Source organism: Daphnia magna, linkage group LG3 (assembly GCF_020631705.1).
Source record: "Daphnia magna isolate NIES linkage group LG3, ASM2063170v1.1, whole genome shotgun sequence".
NCBI lineage: Eukaryota > Metazoa > Arthropoda > Branchiopoda > Diplostraca > Daphniidae > Daphnia > Daphnia magna.
This window is the reverse complement of record NC_059184.1, coordinates 10079303-10093500: the sequence shown is the minus strand read 5'-3', so window position 1 is coordinate 10093500 and position 14198 is coordinate 10079303. Positions and strand designations below refer to the sequence as shown.

Below are 14198 nucleotides of genomic sequence, written 5' to 3'. Positions count from 1 at the left end.
TGCTTTGCTGACTGGGGACAAAGGTTAAGGTCTCGGGGTTAGGTGAAGGGTCTAAAATCTCTTGTAATAAAATTGTGGGGCTAGTATTTTCTTGTGGGGGAGTTCATAAAGCCAACTAAAATTTTGTGTATTAAAAGAGGAGGCGAACTCCCTCCCAAGATCTAAAATAGGGCTAGCGGTAAAATTTGCTGGGGATAGAACATTACCAAGGGATTCCTCTTTTGCTGGGATTTCCACCACGGATAGCTCATCACGCTCGTCTTCTGTTGCAGTAACATCCTCTAGAGAGATCACTGCAGCAGAAGAGTCACGGTTGGAGCCATCCATACTGGATATCCCAGCAAATCGGATGGAGGGTGATGGGTTGTTATTAGAATGTAACCTTTGGTAATGTCCTTTTAGTGTAGGGCCATCTCCAGCAAATCCACACACTCCGCATTCCCAATATTTAACTAGTCGGAGTGTGTGGGCTGTCTCTAGGTGTCTGTGGATACTACGCATGGCTCTGGTGTTAGTTGCCAAGGTAGTCCACTCACACCTAGGACACTTCGTGGGTTTCCCAGGGTATTTTAAAATGATTTTGTCCCCTTCAATTCTGGAAGGGGAAAACGTGGGGAGAGAAGAGTGAGCGGGATTAAGAGACCCCTGCGAACCATCCATTGCAGATGCAATGGTTAGTTCGAGGGATTGGCAGAGAATACTGGAGGAAAGGGACTCAGTACAAGGTCTTGCATGTCTGCCGGCTGAAATAAACGAATTAAATTCCTTTTTACAGCCAAGGCAGACATACTGGGTGGTGTACTGAACCCCTCTCCTAGAATGTCTTTCTTTTATGTGTGTCTCCGCCAATTGTCTCTTGCGATCCCCAGACCAGGGACCGCTACCTCGCTCACCTTGACAGGATTTCTCCCCAAATCTTAAAATGTTTGGCAGAGGAACTGGGATTTTAATTATTGTCCCATGGAGTCTTATTCTAGTAGCATTTCTACTTGATGCTCCTACCTCTGCCATTGCTACCCTGGGCCCACTTACATGTGAAAGAATAAAACAGTAATTCTTATTGACTAAAACCAAAGAAGTAAAGCAAGAATCGGTAAAATATTGTTAGAAAAATAAAAAATAAACCATTAAAAATCTGAAGAGAAAAATCTAAATAAATATAGAGAGAAAGGATTCATAGAAATTTAAGAAATAGGAAAAAAAATAGCTAAATTGACGTTTTAAGTAATAAAAATTAAAAATAAAATAATTTTGTGAAGAATAAAAAAAAATTAAAACAGAAGAAATTGTGGAATAAAAAAAAATAAGTGAAGAATAAAAAAAAAGTATAAAATAAATTTAAACCGAAGAAATTGTGAAATAAAAAAAAATTGTTAAGAATAAAAAAAAATTTAAAAACCGAAGAAAGTGTGCAATCAAATGAAAAAAAAAATCAAGGATGAAAATAATAAATAAATAAATTCTATGGAGTATTAATATTAAAGAAATATATGCATAAAAATTCAATATTTGTTTTGGTTAAAGGATAAGAATGTTTTTAAGGGATTTTTGGATGTCAATGGATAAATGTAAAAATAATACAAGGAGCTAAAACACTTCATCAATAAAAACCGGAGCTCTTTAAAAACACGTCTGCTCTCCACAAAGTCTAGCAGAAGGACACCAACCAACAAACCTTTGACCTGAAGTACCAACCAAGTGTTTCCTAACCACCTCCATCTATTCGTGGATCGCTGCCAATCGGTTCCCTCCTGAATGTAGACCATCTAGGGTGGTCTATTCCTAAAATAGACCGGATGTAGTCATTTAGAGTGTAGGAAGAATCTAGGGATCCAAGCACCAGTGGCAGCCCTCGCCCTAGGTGTTGGTACTTGAGGACTTTCCGTCTGTATGCTACTTCGAGCATGTCGCAGAGATCGTCGAGAAGCACACGTGTCCTCGGTAGTATAGTGGTCAGTATCCCCGCCTGTCACGAGGGAGACCGGGGTTCAATTCCCCGCCGGGGAGGGGGTCAGCTTTGCTGTTTCAAGTACATGCTTCTTTTTAAACAGCCACCTGTAAACAACAACAACAACCTTAAAACAAACTGAATCTTGCTCTGGTTACTATTCCCTTCGCTCTCCTTCGTGTAGAACAAGTCTACAACATTGAGCACTGGTTTCTTAAACGTTGACACTTGAACCACGTTCTTCTCGACCACGAGAATACACATTCGATTTTGACTCATGGAATCCGACATCACACGCCATCTCATGTTTATCTCTTGAACTACATAGCCAAATTGAGTTCAAGTTGTGTCTTTTGTCGAACTAGGAACCTGCTAATGGGGACATCACTTTCAACCCGGATGTATAGCTTTTGATCTCTAAAAGCTTCCTCGGTAGTATATTGGGTTGACATCATTATACTTACATTCCGTGAGAACGCGGAATGACCACACATGAAAAAAATGCAATCAAAGTACATAAGCAACATGAAAATTAATACTTGAAGAATTTACAGAGATAGGGGAAAAGCACGGAAAATATGCGGAAAGAAATTACATGTAAGTAATAAAATACATAAAACGTCAGAAAATTCCATAACAAGAATACAGTTAGAAGAATGCTGTGAACAATTTGTGCATCGTGTTGACCTGAAGTACCAACCAAGTGTTTCCTAACCACCTCCATCTATTCGTGGATCGCTGCCAATCGGTTCCCTCCTGAATGTAGACCAGCTAGGGTGGTCTATTCCTAAAATAGACCGGATGTAGTCATTTAGAGGGTACGAAGAATCTAGGGATCCAAGCACCAGTGGCAGCCCTCGCCCTAGGTGTTGGTACTTGAGGACTTTCCGTCTGTATGCTACTTCGAGCATGTCGCAGAGATCGTCGAGAAGCACACGTGTCCTCGGTAGTATAGTGGTTAGTTTATGGAGGGGTTTCCGGAAGGGAAATAAACATGTATGAGGTAGGTGCATTTTAAAATATTACTAAAATTACATAAGTAAAATATGTGGAAAAGAATCTACTAATCTACTGGGTAGGGAGTTTCTACGGGAAAAGGGGGGATATCCTCAGCTTCGTGGTTTGGTGCACCATGATAGAAATGGGCACTCACCATATCCATTGATCCCTGGATCGCTGCCAATCGGGCCTTGAATCGGAAGGCACCCCAGGATCTTCCGTTGATTCCGAGAATCGAACGGATTTCATCGTTCCTGGGGTACCATGATCCAACAGACCCGACCACCAGGGGGAGAATCCTCCAATGCGAAGAATATTTATCATATTTCCGCTGGTAGGCATTCTCCATACTCCCTGGTTGGTCATAGCAGACCACGACGTCGACCATCACCCGGGAACCGGATAGTTAAAATTCAACATCCGGTCTTAACCTTTGCCCGGGGATGGCATTGTTGATCGTGACGTCGTGTCCCTGCTTGACTAGCAGCGACTCCAAGAGATCTTGGATGGTGTTGTGCCTCTTGGTGACGAGCTGGAGACCTTCTTCACAGTGGTTAAGCACATGAAACCCGGTCTCGTTTTCCTTTCCGCATCGGCGGCAACTCGTATCTTGCTCCTGTGAGCAAAACCACGAGTGCCCCCGAAGAGGAAGGATGTCGAGCCGGGCCCTGTGAAGATATCTCCAGTCTCGGAAGGAGAGGGGCGTACGGCAGGATACCAGGCGAGCCATGTCTTTCGACTTGTCTTCCAGGGAGAGGCCAGTGGCAATTACTCCCTGGTGGCTCTTGTCGGAAATTAGTGGGTCCCTGGTATAGCGCTGCCGAGCTTCTTTCCGAAGTCCGCGGACTGCCTTGACTGGGCTTACGGAGACGTCATCGGCGACAATTCTTAGATTTTCGTCGCCGGATACATCAATCCGCACTCCCAGTCGTTTGGGCAACATTGGCCCGAAAAAAGTGGACCCCCCCTCCGCGTACCTCGCCCCCCGCCCCGTACCTAAAACGTCAGAAAATTCCATAACAAGAATACAGTTAGAAGAATGCTGTGAACAATTTGTGCATCGTGTTGACCTGAAGTACCAACCAAGTGTTTCCTAACCACCTCCATCTATTCGTGGATCGCTGCCAATCGGTTCCCTCCTGAATGTAGACCAGCTAGGGTGGTCTATTCCTAAAATAGACCGGATGTAGTCATTTAGAGGGTACGAAGAATCTAGGGATCCAAGCACCAGTGGCAGCCCTCGCCCTAGGTGTTGGTACTTGAGGACTTTCCGTCTGTATGCTACTTCGAGCATGTCGCAGAGATCGTCGAGAAGCACATGTGTCCTCGGTAGTATAGTGGTTAGTTTATGGAGGGTTTTCCGGAAGGGGAATAAACATGTATGAGGTGGGTGCATTTTAAATTATTACTAAAATTACATAAATAAAGTATGTGGGAAAGAATCTACTAATCTACTGGGTAGGGAGTTTCTACGGGAAAAGGGGGGATATCCTCAGCTTCGGGGTTTGGTGCACCTTGATGGAAATGGGCACACACCATTTCCATTGATCCCTGGATCGCTGCCAATCGGACCTTGAATCGGAAGGCACCCCAGGATCTTCCGTTGATTCCGAGAATCGAACGGATTTCGTCGTTCCTGGGGTACCATGATCCAAGAGACCCGACAACCAGAGGGAGAATCCTCCCATGCGAAGAATATTTATCATATTTCCGCTGGTAGGCATTCTCCATACTCCCTGGTTGGTCATAGCAGACCACGACGTCGACCATCACCCGGGAACCGGATAGTTAAAATTCAACATCCGGTCTTAACCTTTGCCCGGGGATGGCATTGTTGATCGTGACGTCGTGTCCCTGCTTGACTAGCAGCGACTCCAAGAGATCTTGGATGGTGTTGTGCCTCTTGGTGGCGAGCTGGAGACCTTCTTCACAGTGGTTAAGCACATGAAACCCGGTCTCGTTTTCCTTTCCGCATCGGCGGCAACTCGTATCTTGCTCCTGTGAGCAAAACCACGAGTGCCCCCGAAGAGGAAGGATGTCGAGCCGGGCCCTGTGAAGATATCTCCAGTCTCGGAAGGAGAGGGGCGTACGGCAGGATACCAGGCGAGCCATGTCTTTCGACTTGTCTTCCAGGGAGAGGCCAGTGGCAACTACTCCCTGGTGGCTCTTGTCGGAAATTAGGTCCCTGGTATAGCGCTGCCGAGCTACTTTCCGAAGTCCGCGGACTGCCTTGACTGGGCTTACGGAGACGTCATCGGCGACAATTCTTATATTTTCATCGCCGGATACATCAATCCGCACTCCCGGTCGTTTGGCAGCTTGGCGGGCAAGAGTCCAAAGATTGGACCCTGCCTCCGCGTACCTCAGTCTGTAGAGCCCCCCCATCCACGGATCCCGAAAGATATTCCCCAACTGGCAACACTCCTGGATGCTCATTTCTGAACCCTTGCCGGATGGTTTCATGGAGCTGCTCTCGACATATGTTCCTCACTGTAGGGTCTCTACAAGTGAGGAGCTGAGCAGCCCTGGCGATGGTCCAGATATCGGCATCATCAGTGAGGCGGCATGTTCCTAGGCCCCCAACCCGCCGGTCCGCGTAGAAAAACGGGACCGTTGCGTGATTGGGAAGGTTGCAAATAAGGCCTAAGAACTTCCTACACTCAGTGTCCAGTTGGGTGAGGCAGTCTTTCAGGACCCGACCCGAAGCGAGGTGATGGGAAAGGGAAGGTAGAAGGTGGCTACGGAAAATCTCAAGTTTTTGCCATGGTGCGAGGTGCGAGGCGGCAATCTTGTCAAGGTTAGGGATAAGGTCAGTGGGAGGACGAAACCGCAATTTCCCGCCGATCGGTGTACCAAGATATGTCTCTTGGTCGTCTGGTCCCAAGCACCGAATGGGTTGAGTACCGATTCGGCACAGAGCCTCAGACGGCTTGCCTTTGTCAATGACCAAGCAAGCACACTTCCCGGCGTTGAATTGCAGCCCTAAGGTGTCAGCGGTGAGGGATAAAATGTCTAAAATATTTTGGAGCTCGTCAGGAGAATTTGTAACCACGGCAATGTCGTCAGCATATGCCGTGGTCTTGACGAGCGAGCCAAATAATAAAAATCCGGGGTTGATATTGGACTTTCCGGCCCTGACGAGGGGCTCGGAAGCCAGATTAAAAATAGGGGCGCTAAGAGCGTCACCCTGACGAACACCTGCTGTTGGGGAAGTACGAACAGATTCTTTCTGAACGGCAAAATCCATCCGATTCCCCGAGTAAATGTCCGCCAGGATGCGCCGGAGGTCGTCTGGTATCGGAAGAGAAGCAAACAGCTCTCCAAGAACGGCGTGAGGAACAGAACCAAACGCATTGCACATGTCTAGCCATGCTATAGACACATGCCTACGTTTGGTCCTTGTCTCCTCGACAACGGTCTGCAAGAGCTGTGTGTGCTCCTGGATACCATGGACCCCCGGGAGGAAACCCTTTTGCTCGGGGAGATAACCAGCCAAGATCCGAGGCGACCTCTGTGAGTCTCTGGCTGATTACTCCCGAGAACAGTTTGTAGATGGTCGGAAGAAGGGAAATTGGCCTAAAGTTGGAATAATCGCTAGTGTCCCCTTTCTTAAAGATGGGGACTGTTCGCGATATTTTCCAACAGTTAGGAATTCCAATCTTCCAAACTATTCTACAAACTGTTTCCAGCAAGATGCAGTCGGGGTCGAGGGCTCTTAGATGTCGATATTCTAGGCCATCGACCCCTGGTGATGTATTTGTAGCCCGGCGAAGTTTAGCCTCAAACTCTTTTTGGCTAGGCGCACGATTGAGGAAGTCCATCTGGTCCCTTGATGGATGGGACCAGTCGCAGGTGTCGTAGAGTACCCTCGCACTCTGGCACTGCTGCGAAGGTAGACTCGAGCGGTGGTAAGTCCTCTCGAGGTATTCCTCCGCAGCTTCAACAGTGCCATCGTACGAGTGTGAACGATCTCCGAGCACCTCTCAAACGGCTCTTCTTGGGTAGATATTGAAAAGCCGTTGAATCTTCCTCGCTTCGTAGGCCTTGAGCTTGATCTGTCGCCGGGCTCGCTGCATCTGCCGGTTTTGGTTTCTTTTTCTACCATTAGGGTTTCCTCGGGGTTTTTCAGGGCTAGGGTCTTCTAAAATCTGTGCTTTGGGGAGCCAGTCAGCAGTGCAACGTTCGAGGACGCCTTCAAGATCAAGAAGAGTCTCGCAGCTCAGAAAAGCAGGTACCCAGAGACAAGCGAAATCGCCGCCTCTTTGGCTTTGCTCTTCTGAGCTGTCTTGGCTGCATCCTCGAACATTTTGCTGACTGGGGGAAAAGGGTTGGGTCTCTTGAAGGGGATCGGTTTGTGGCCCTTCCGGAGCTACAGGTGGTGGATAAGAAATTTCTTGTAGAGGGAGTTCGTAGAGCCAACTAAAATTTTGTGTATTAAAAGATGCGGTGAACTCCCTCTCAAGAATTAAAATGGGGCTTTGGGTAAAATTTGCTGGAGATTGGGCATTACCAGGCCCCTCCTCTTCGTTCGCCGGCATTCCCATCACGGATAACTCTTGACGCTCTCCTCTGTGACAGCGATCTCCTCTTGGAAGGTCGCTACCACAGAAGAATCCCGAACAGAGGTATCCGCGTTGAAAAACCGTGGCGAACGGATGGAGGGTGATTGCTGTGGTGCTGAGTGCAATCTCTGGTAATGCCCTTTTAGTGTAGGGCCATCTCCAGCAAATCCACACACTCCGCTTTCCCAATATTTAACTAGTCGGAGTGTGTGGGCTGTCTCTAGGTGTCTGTGGATACTACCCATGGCTCTGGTGTTAGTTGCAAAGGTAGTCCACTCACACCTAGGACACTTCGTGGGTTTACCAGGGTATTTTAAAATGATTTTGTCCCCTTCAATTCTGGAAGGGGAAAACGTGGGGAGAGAAGAGTGAGCGGGATTAGGAGACCCCTGCGAACCATCCATTGCAGATGCAATGGTTAGTTCGAGGGATTGGCGGAGAATACTGGAGGAAAGGGACTCAGTACAAGGTCTTGCATGTCTGCCGGCTGAAATAAAGGAATTAAATTCCTTTTTACAGCCAAGGCAGACATACTGGGTGGTGTACTGAACCCCTCTCCTAGAATGTCTTTCTTTTATGTGTGTCTCCGCCAATTGTCTCTTGCGATCCCCAGACCAGGGACCGCTACCTCGCTCACCTTGACAGGATTTCTCCCCACATTTTAAAATGTTTGGCAGAGGAACAGGGATTTTAATGATTGTCCCATGGAGTCTTACTCTAGTAGAATATCTACTAGATGCTCCTTCCTCTGCCATTGCTACCCTGGGCCCACTTACATATAAGAGTGTAAAACAGAAATTCTTAGGAAGTAAAAACAAAAAATGAAATAAAATTCGGAAAAATATAGGGAGAAAAATTTAAAGACCAATTAAAAATATGATGAAAAATATATTTTTTTATAGGATTTGATAGGATAAAAAAATATATAAATAAATAATAAGGGAAATGGGAAAAAAATTTAAAATAACGGAAAATGAGATGAAAAATGAATATAAATAAACAAGTAGAATGGAATATTAAAATTAAAGAAAAAACAGTATTGAATAAAAGCAAAATATTTGTTTTTGTAAAAACAGAAGAGTTTCTCGGATGAAGTTAGATAAAAGAGAAGAACAATATAACGAGCTAAAACATAACATCAATAAAACCCAGAGCCCTTTGAAAACAAATCTGCTCTCGACAAAGTCTAGCAGAAGACGTGCATTCAATCGGTTCCCTCCGGAATGTAGACCAGCTAGGGTGGTCTATTCCTAAAATAGACCGGATGTAGTCATTTAGAGGGTACGAAGAATCTAGGGATCCAAGCACCAGTGGCAGCCCTCGCCCTAGGTGTTGGTACTTGAGGACTTTCCGTCTGTATGCTACTTCGAGCATGTCGCAGAGATCGTCGAGAAGCACATGTGTCCTCGGTAGTATAGTGGTCAGTATCCCCGCCTGTCACGAGGGAGACCGGGGTTCAATTCCCCGCCGGGGAGGGGGTCAGCTTTGCCGTTTCAAGTACATGCTTCTTTTTAAACAGCCACCTGTAAACAACAACAACAACCTTAAAACAAACTGAATCTTGCTCTGGTTACTATTCCCTTCGCTCTCCTTCGTGTAGAACAAGTCTACAACATTGAGCACTGGTTTCTTAAACGTTGACACTTGAACCACGTTCTTCTCGACCACGAGAATACACATTCGATTTTGACTCATGGAATCCGACATCACACGCCATCTCATGTTTATCTCTTGAACTACATAGCCAAATTGAGTTCAAGTTGTGTCTTTTGTCGAACTAGGAACCTGCTAATGGGGACATCACTTTCAACCCGGATGTATAGCTTTTGATCTCTAAAAGCTTCCTCGGTAGTATATTGGGTTGACATCATTATACTTACATTCCGTGAGAACGCGGAATGACCACACATGAAAAAAATGCAATCAAAGTACATAAGCAACATGAAAATTAATACTTGAAGAATTTACAGAGATAGGGGAAAAGCACGGAAAATATGCGGAAAGAAATTACATGTAAGTAATAAAATACATAAAACGTCAGAAAATTCCATAACAAGAATACAGTTAGAAGAATGCTGTGAACAATTTGTGCATCGTGTTGACCTGAAGTACCAACCAAGTGTTTCCTAACCACCTCCATCTATTCGTGGATCGCTGCCAATCGGTTCCCTCCTGAATGTAGACCAGCTAGGGTGGTCTATTCCTAAAATAGACCGGATGTAGTCATTTAGAGGGTACGAAGAATCTAGGGATCCAAGCACCAGTGGCAGCCCTCGCCCTAGGTGTTGGTACTTGAGGACTTTCCGTCTGTATGCTACTTCGAGCATGTCGCAGAGATCGTCGAGAAGCACATGTGTCCTCGGTAGTATAGTGGTCAGTATCCCCGCCTGTCACGAGGGAGACCGGGGTTCAATTCCCCGCCGGGGGAGGGGGTCAGCTTTGCTGTTTCAAGTACATGCTTCTTTTTAAACAGCCACCTGTAAACAACAACAACAACCTTAAAACAAACTGAATCTTGCTCTGGTTACTATTCCCTTCGCTCTCCTTCGTGTAGAACAAGTCTACAACATTGAGCACTGGTTTCTTAAACGTTGACACTTGAACCACGTTCTTCTCGACCACGAGAATACACATTCGATTTTGACTCATGGAATCCGACATCACACGCCATCTCATGTTTATCTCTTGAACTACATAGCCAAATTGAGTTCAAGTTGTGTCTTTTGTCGAACTAGGAACCTGCTAATGGGGACATCACTTTCAACCCGGATGTATAGCTTTTGATCTCTAAAAGCTTCCTCGGTAGTATATTGGGTTGACATCATTATACTTACATTCCGTGAGAACGCGGAATGACCACACATGAAAAAAATGCAATCAAAGTACATAAGCAACATGAAAATTAATACTTGAAGAATTTACAGAGATAGGGGAAAAGCACGGAAAATATGCGGAAAGAAATTACATGTAAGTAATAAAATACATAAAACGTCAGAAAATTCCATAACAAGGATACAGTTAGAAGAATGCTGTGAACAATTTGTGCATCGTGTTGACCTGAAGTACCAACCAAGTGTTTCCTAACCACCTCCATCTATTCGTGGATCGCTGCCAATCGGTTCCCTCCTGAATGTAGACCAGCTAGGGTGGTCTATTCCTAAAATAGACCGGATGTAGTCATTTAGAGGGTACGAAGAATCTAGGGATCCAAGCACCAGTGGCAGCCCTCGCCCTAGGTGTTGGTACTTGAGGACTTTCCGTCTGTATGCTACTTCGAGCATGTCGCAGAGATCGTCGAGAAGCACACGTGTCCTCGGTAGTATAGTGGTTAGTTTATGGAGGGTTTTCCGGAAGGGGAATAAACATGTATGAGGTGGGTGCATTTTAAAATATTAGTAAAATTACATAAATAAAATATGTGGGAAAGAATCTACTAATCTACTGGGTAGGGAGTTTCTACGGGAAAAGGGGGGATATCCTCAGCTTCGGGGTTTGGTGCACCATGATGGAAATGGGCACACACCATTTCCATTGATCCCTGGATCGCTGCAAATCGGGCCTTGAATCGGAAGGCACCCCAGGATCTTCCGTTGATTCCGAGAATCGAGCGGATTTCGTCGTTCCTGGGGTACCATGATCCAAGAGACCCGACAACCAGGGAGGAGAATCCTCCCATGCGAAGAATATTTATCACATTTCCGCTGGTAGGCATTCTCCATACTCCCTGGTTGGTCATAGCAGACCACGACGTCGACCATCACCCGGGAACTGGATAGTTGAAATTCAACATCCGGTCTTAACCTTTGCCCGGGGATGGCATTGTTGATCGTGACGTCGTGTCCCTGCTTGACTAGCAGCGATTCCAAGAGATCTTGGATGGTGTTGTGCCTCTTGGTGGCGAGCTGGAGACCTTCTTCACAGTGGTTAAGCACATGAAACCCGGTCTCGTTTTCCTTTCCTCATCGGCGGCAACTCGTATCTTGCTCCTGTGAGCAAAACCACGAGTGCCCCCGAAGAGGAAGGATGTCGAGCCGGGCCCTGTGAAGATATCTCCAGTCTCGGAAGGAGAGGGGCGTACGGCAGGATACCAGGCGAGCCATGTCTTTCGACTTGTCTTCCAGGGAGAGGCCAGTGGCAACTACTCCCTGGTGGCTCTTGTCGGAAATTAGGTCCCTGGTATAGCGCTGCCGAGCTACTTTCCGAAGTCCGCGGACTGCCTTGACTGGGCTTACGGAGACGTCATCGGCGACAATTCTTAGATTTTCGTCGCCGGATACATCAATCCGCACTCCCAGTCGTTTGGCAGCTTGGCGGGCAAGAGTCCAAAGATTGGATCCTGCCTCCGCGTACCTCAGTCTGTAGAGCCCCCCATCCACGGATCCCGAAAGATATTCCCCAACTGGCAACACTCCTGGATGCTCGTTTCTGAACCCTCGCCGGATGGTGTCATGGAGCTGCTCTCGGCATATGTTCCTCACTGTAGGGTCTCTACAAGTGAGGAGCTGAGCAGCCCTGGCGATGGTCCAGATATCGGCATCATCAGTGAGGCGGCATGTTCCTAGGCCCCCAACCCGCCGGTCCGCGTAGAAAAACGGGACCGTTGCGTGATTGGGAAGGATGCAAATAAGGCCTAAGAACTTCCTACACTCAGTGTCCAGTTGGGTGAGGCAGTCTTTCAGGACCCGACCCGAAGCGAGGTGATGGGAAAGGGACGGTAGAAGGTGGCTACGGAAAATCTCCAGTTTTTGCCATGGTGCGAGGTGGAAGGCGGCAATCTTGTCAAGGTTAGGGATAAGGTCAGTAAGAGGACGAAACCGCAATTTCCCGCCGATCGGTGTACCAAGATATGTCTCTTGGTCGTCTGGTCCCAAGCACCGAATGGGTTGAGTACCGATTCGGCACAGAGCCTCAGACGGCTTGCCTTTGTCAATGACCAAGCAAGCACACTTCCCGGCGTTGAATTGCAGCCCTAAGGTGTCAGCGGTGAGGGATAAAATGTCTAAAATATTTTGGAGCTCGTCAGGAGAATTTGTAACCACGGCAATGTCGTCAGCATATGCCGTGGTCTTGACGAGCGAGCCAAATAATAAAAATCCGGGGTTGGTATTGGACTTTCCGGCCCTGACGAGGGGCTCGGAAGCCAGATTAAAAATAGGGGCGCTAAGAGCGTCACCCTGACGAACACCTGCTGTTGGGGAAATACGAACAGATTCTTTCTGAACGGCAAAATCCATCCGATTCCCCGAGTAAATGTCCGCCAGGATGCGCCGGAGGTCCTCTGGTATCGGAAGAGAAGCAAACAGCTCTCCAAGAAAAGCGTGAGGAACAGAACCAAACGCATTGCACATGTCTAGCCATGCTATAGACACATGCCTACGTTTGGTCCTTGTCTCCTCGACAACGGTCTGCAAGAGCTGTGTGTGCTCCTGGATACCATGGACCCCCGGGAGGAAACCCTTTTGCTCGGGGAGATAACCAGCCAAGATCTGAGGCGACCTCTGTGAGTCTCTGGCTGATTACTCCCGAGAACAGTTTGTAGATGGTCGGAAGAAGGGAAATTGGCCTAAAGTTGGAATAATCGCTAGTGTCCCCTTTCTTAAAGATGGGGACTGTTCGCGATATTTTCCAACAGCTAGGAATTCCAATCTTCCAAACTACTCTACAAACTGTTTCCAGCAAGATGCAGTCGGGGTCGAGGGCTCTTAGATGTCGATATTCTAGGCCATCAACCCCTGGTGTTGTATTTGTAGCCCGGCGAAGTTTAGCCTCAAGCTCTTTTTGGCTAGGCGCACGATTGAGGAAGTCCATCTGGTCCCTTGATGGATGGGACCAGTCGCAGGTGTCGTAGAGTACCCTCGCACTCTGGCACTGCTGCGAAGGTAGACTCGAGCGGTGGTAAGTCCTCTCGAGGTATTCCTCCGCAGCTTCAACAGTGCCATCGTACGAGGGTGAACGATCTCCGAGCACCTCTCGAACGGCTCTTCTTGGGTAGATATTGAAAAGCCGTTGAATCTTCCTCGCTTCGTAGGCCTTGAGCTTGATCTGTCGGTTTTGGTTTCTTTTTCTACCATTAGGGTTTCCTCGGGGTTTTTCAGGGCTAGGGTCTTCTAAAATCTGTGCTTTGAGGAGCCAGTCAGCAGTGCAACGTTCAAGGACGCCTTCGAGATCAAGAAGAGTCTCGCAGCTCAGAAAAGCAGGTACCCAGAGACAAGCGAAATCGCCGCCTCTTTGGCTTTGCTCTTCTGAGCTGTCTTGGCTGCATCCTCGAACATTTTGCTGATTGGGGGAAAAGGGTTGGGTCTCTTGAAGGGGATCTGGTTGTGGCCCTTCCGGAGCTACAGGTGGTGGATAAGAAATTTCTTGTAGAGGGAGTTCGTAGAGCCAACTAAAATTTTGTGTATTAAAAGATGCGGTGAACTCCCTCTCAAGAATTAAAATGGGGCTTTGGGTAAAATTTGCTGGAGATTGGGCATTACCAGGCCCCTCCTCTTCGATCGCCGGCATTCCCATCACGGATAACTCTTGACGCTCATCTTCTGTGACAGCGATCTCCTCTTGGAAGGTCGCTACCACAGAAGAATCCCCGGGTTAAAAACCTTGGTAACCGGATGGGAGGGTGATTGCTGTGGTGCTGAGTGCAATCTCTGGTAATGCCCCTTTTTGGTGTAGGGCCATCTCCAGCAAATCCA

The 14198-nt window shown here is 47.2% G+C and overlaps 2 non-coding genes across 2 annotated transcripts; both read left to right on the top strand.

Annotated features, from left to right (window-relative positions):
- Nucleotides 1–1935: 1935 nt before the first annotated feature.
- Trnad-guc lies at nucleotides 1936–2007 on the top strand. The gene has a single exon. It is a non-coding gene; the product is annotated as a tRNA-Asp (tRNA).
- Nucleotides 2008–8912: 6905 nt separating this feature from the next.
- Trnad-guc lies at nucleotides 8913–8984 on the top strand. Its single transcript has one exon. It is a non-coding gene; the product is annotated as a tRNA-Asp (tRNA).
- The last annotated feature ends 5214 nt before the right edge of the window (nucleotides 8985–14198 follow it).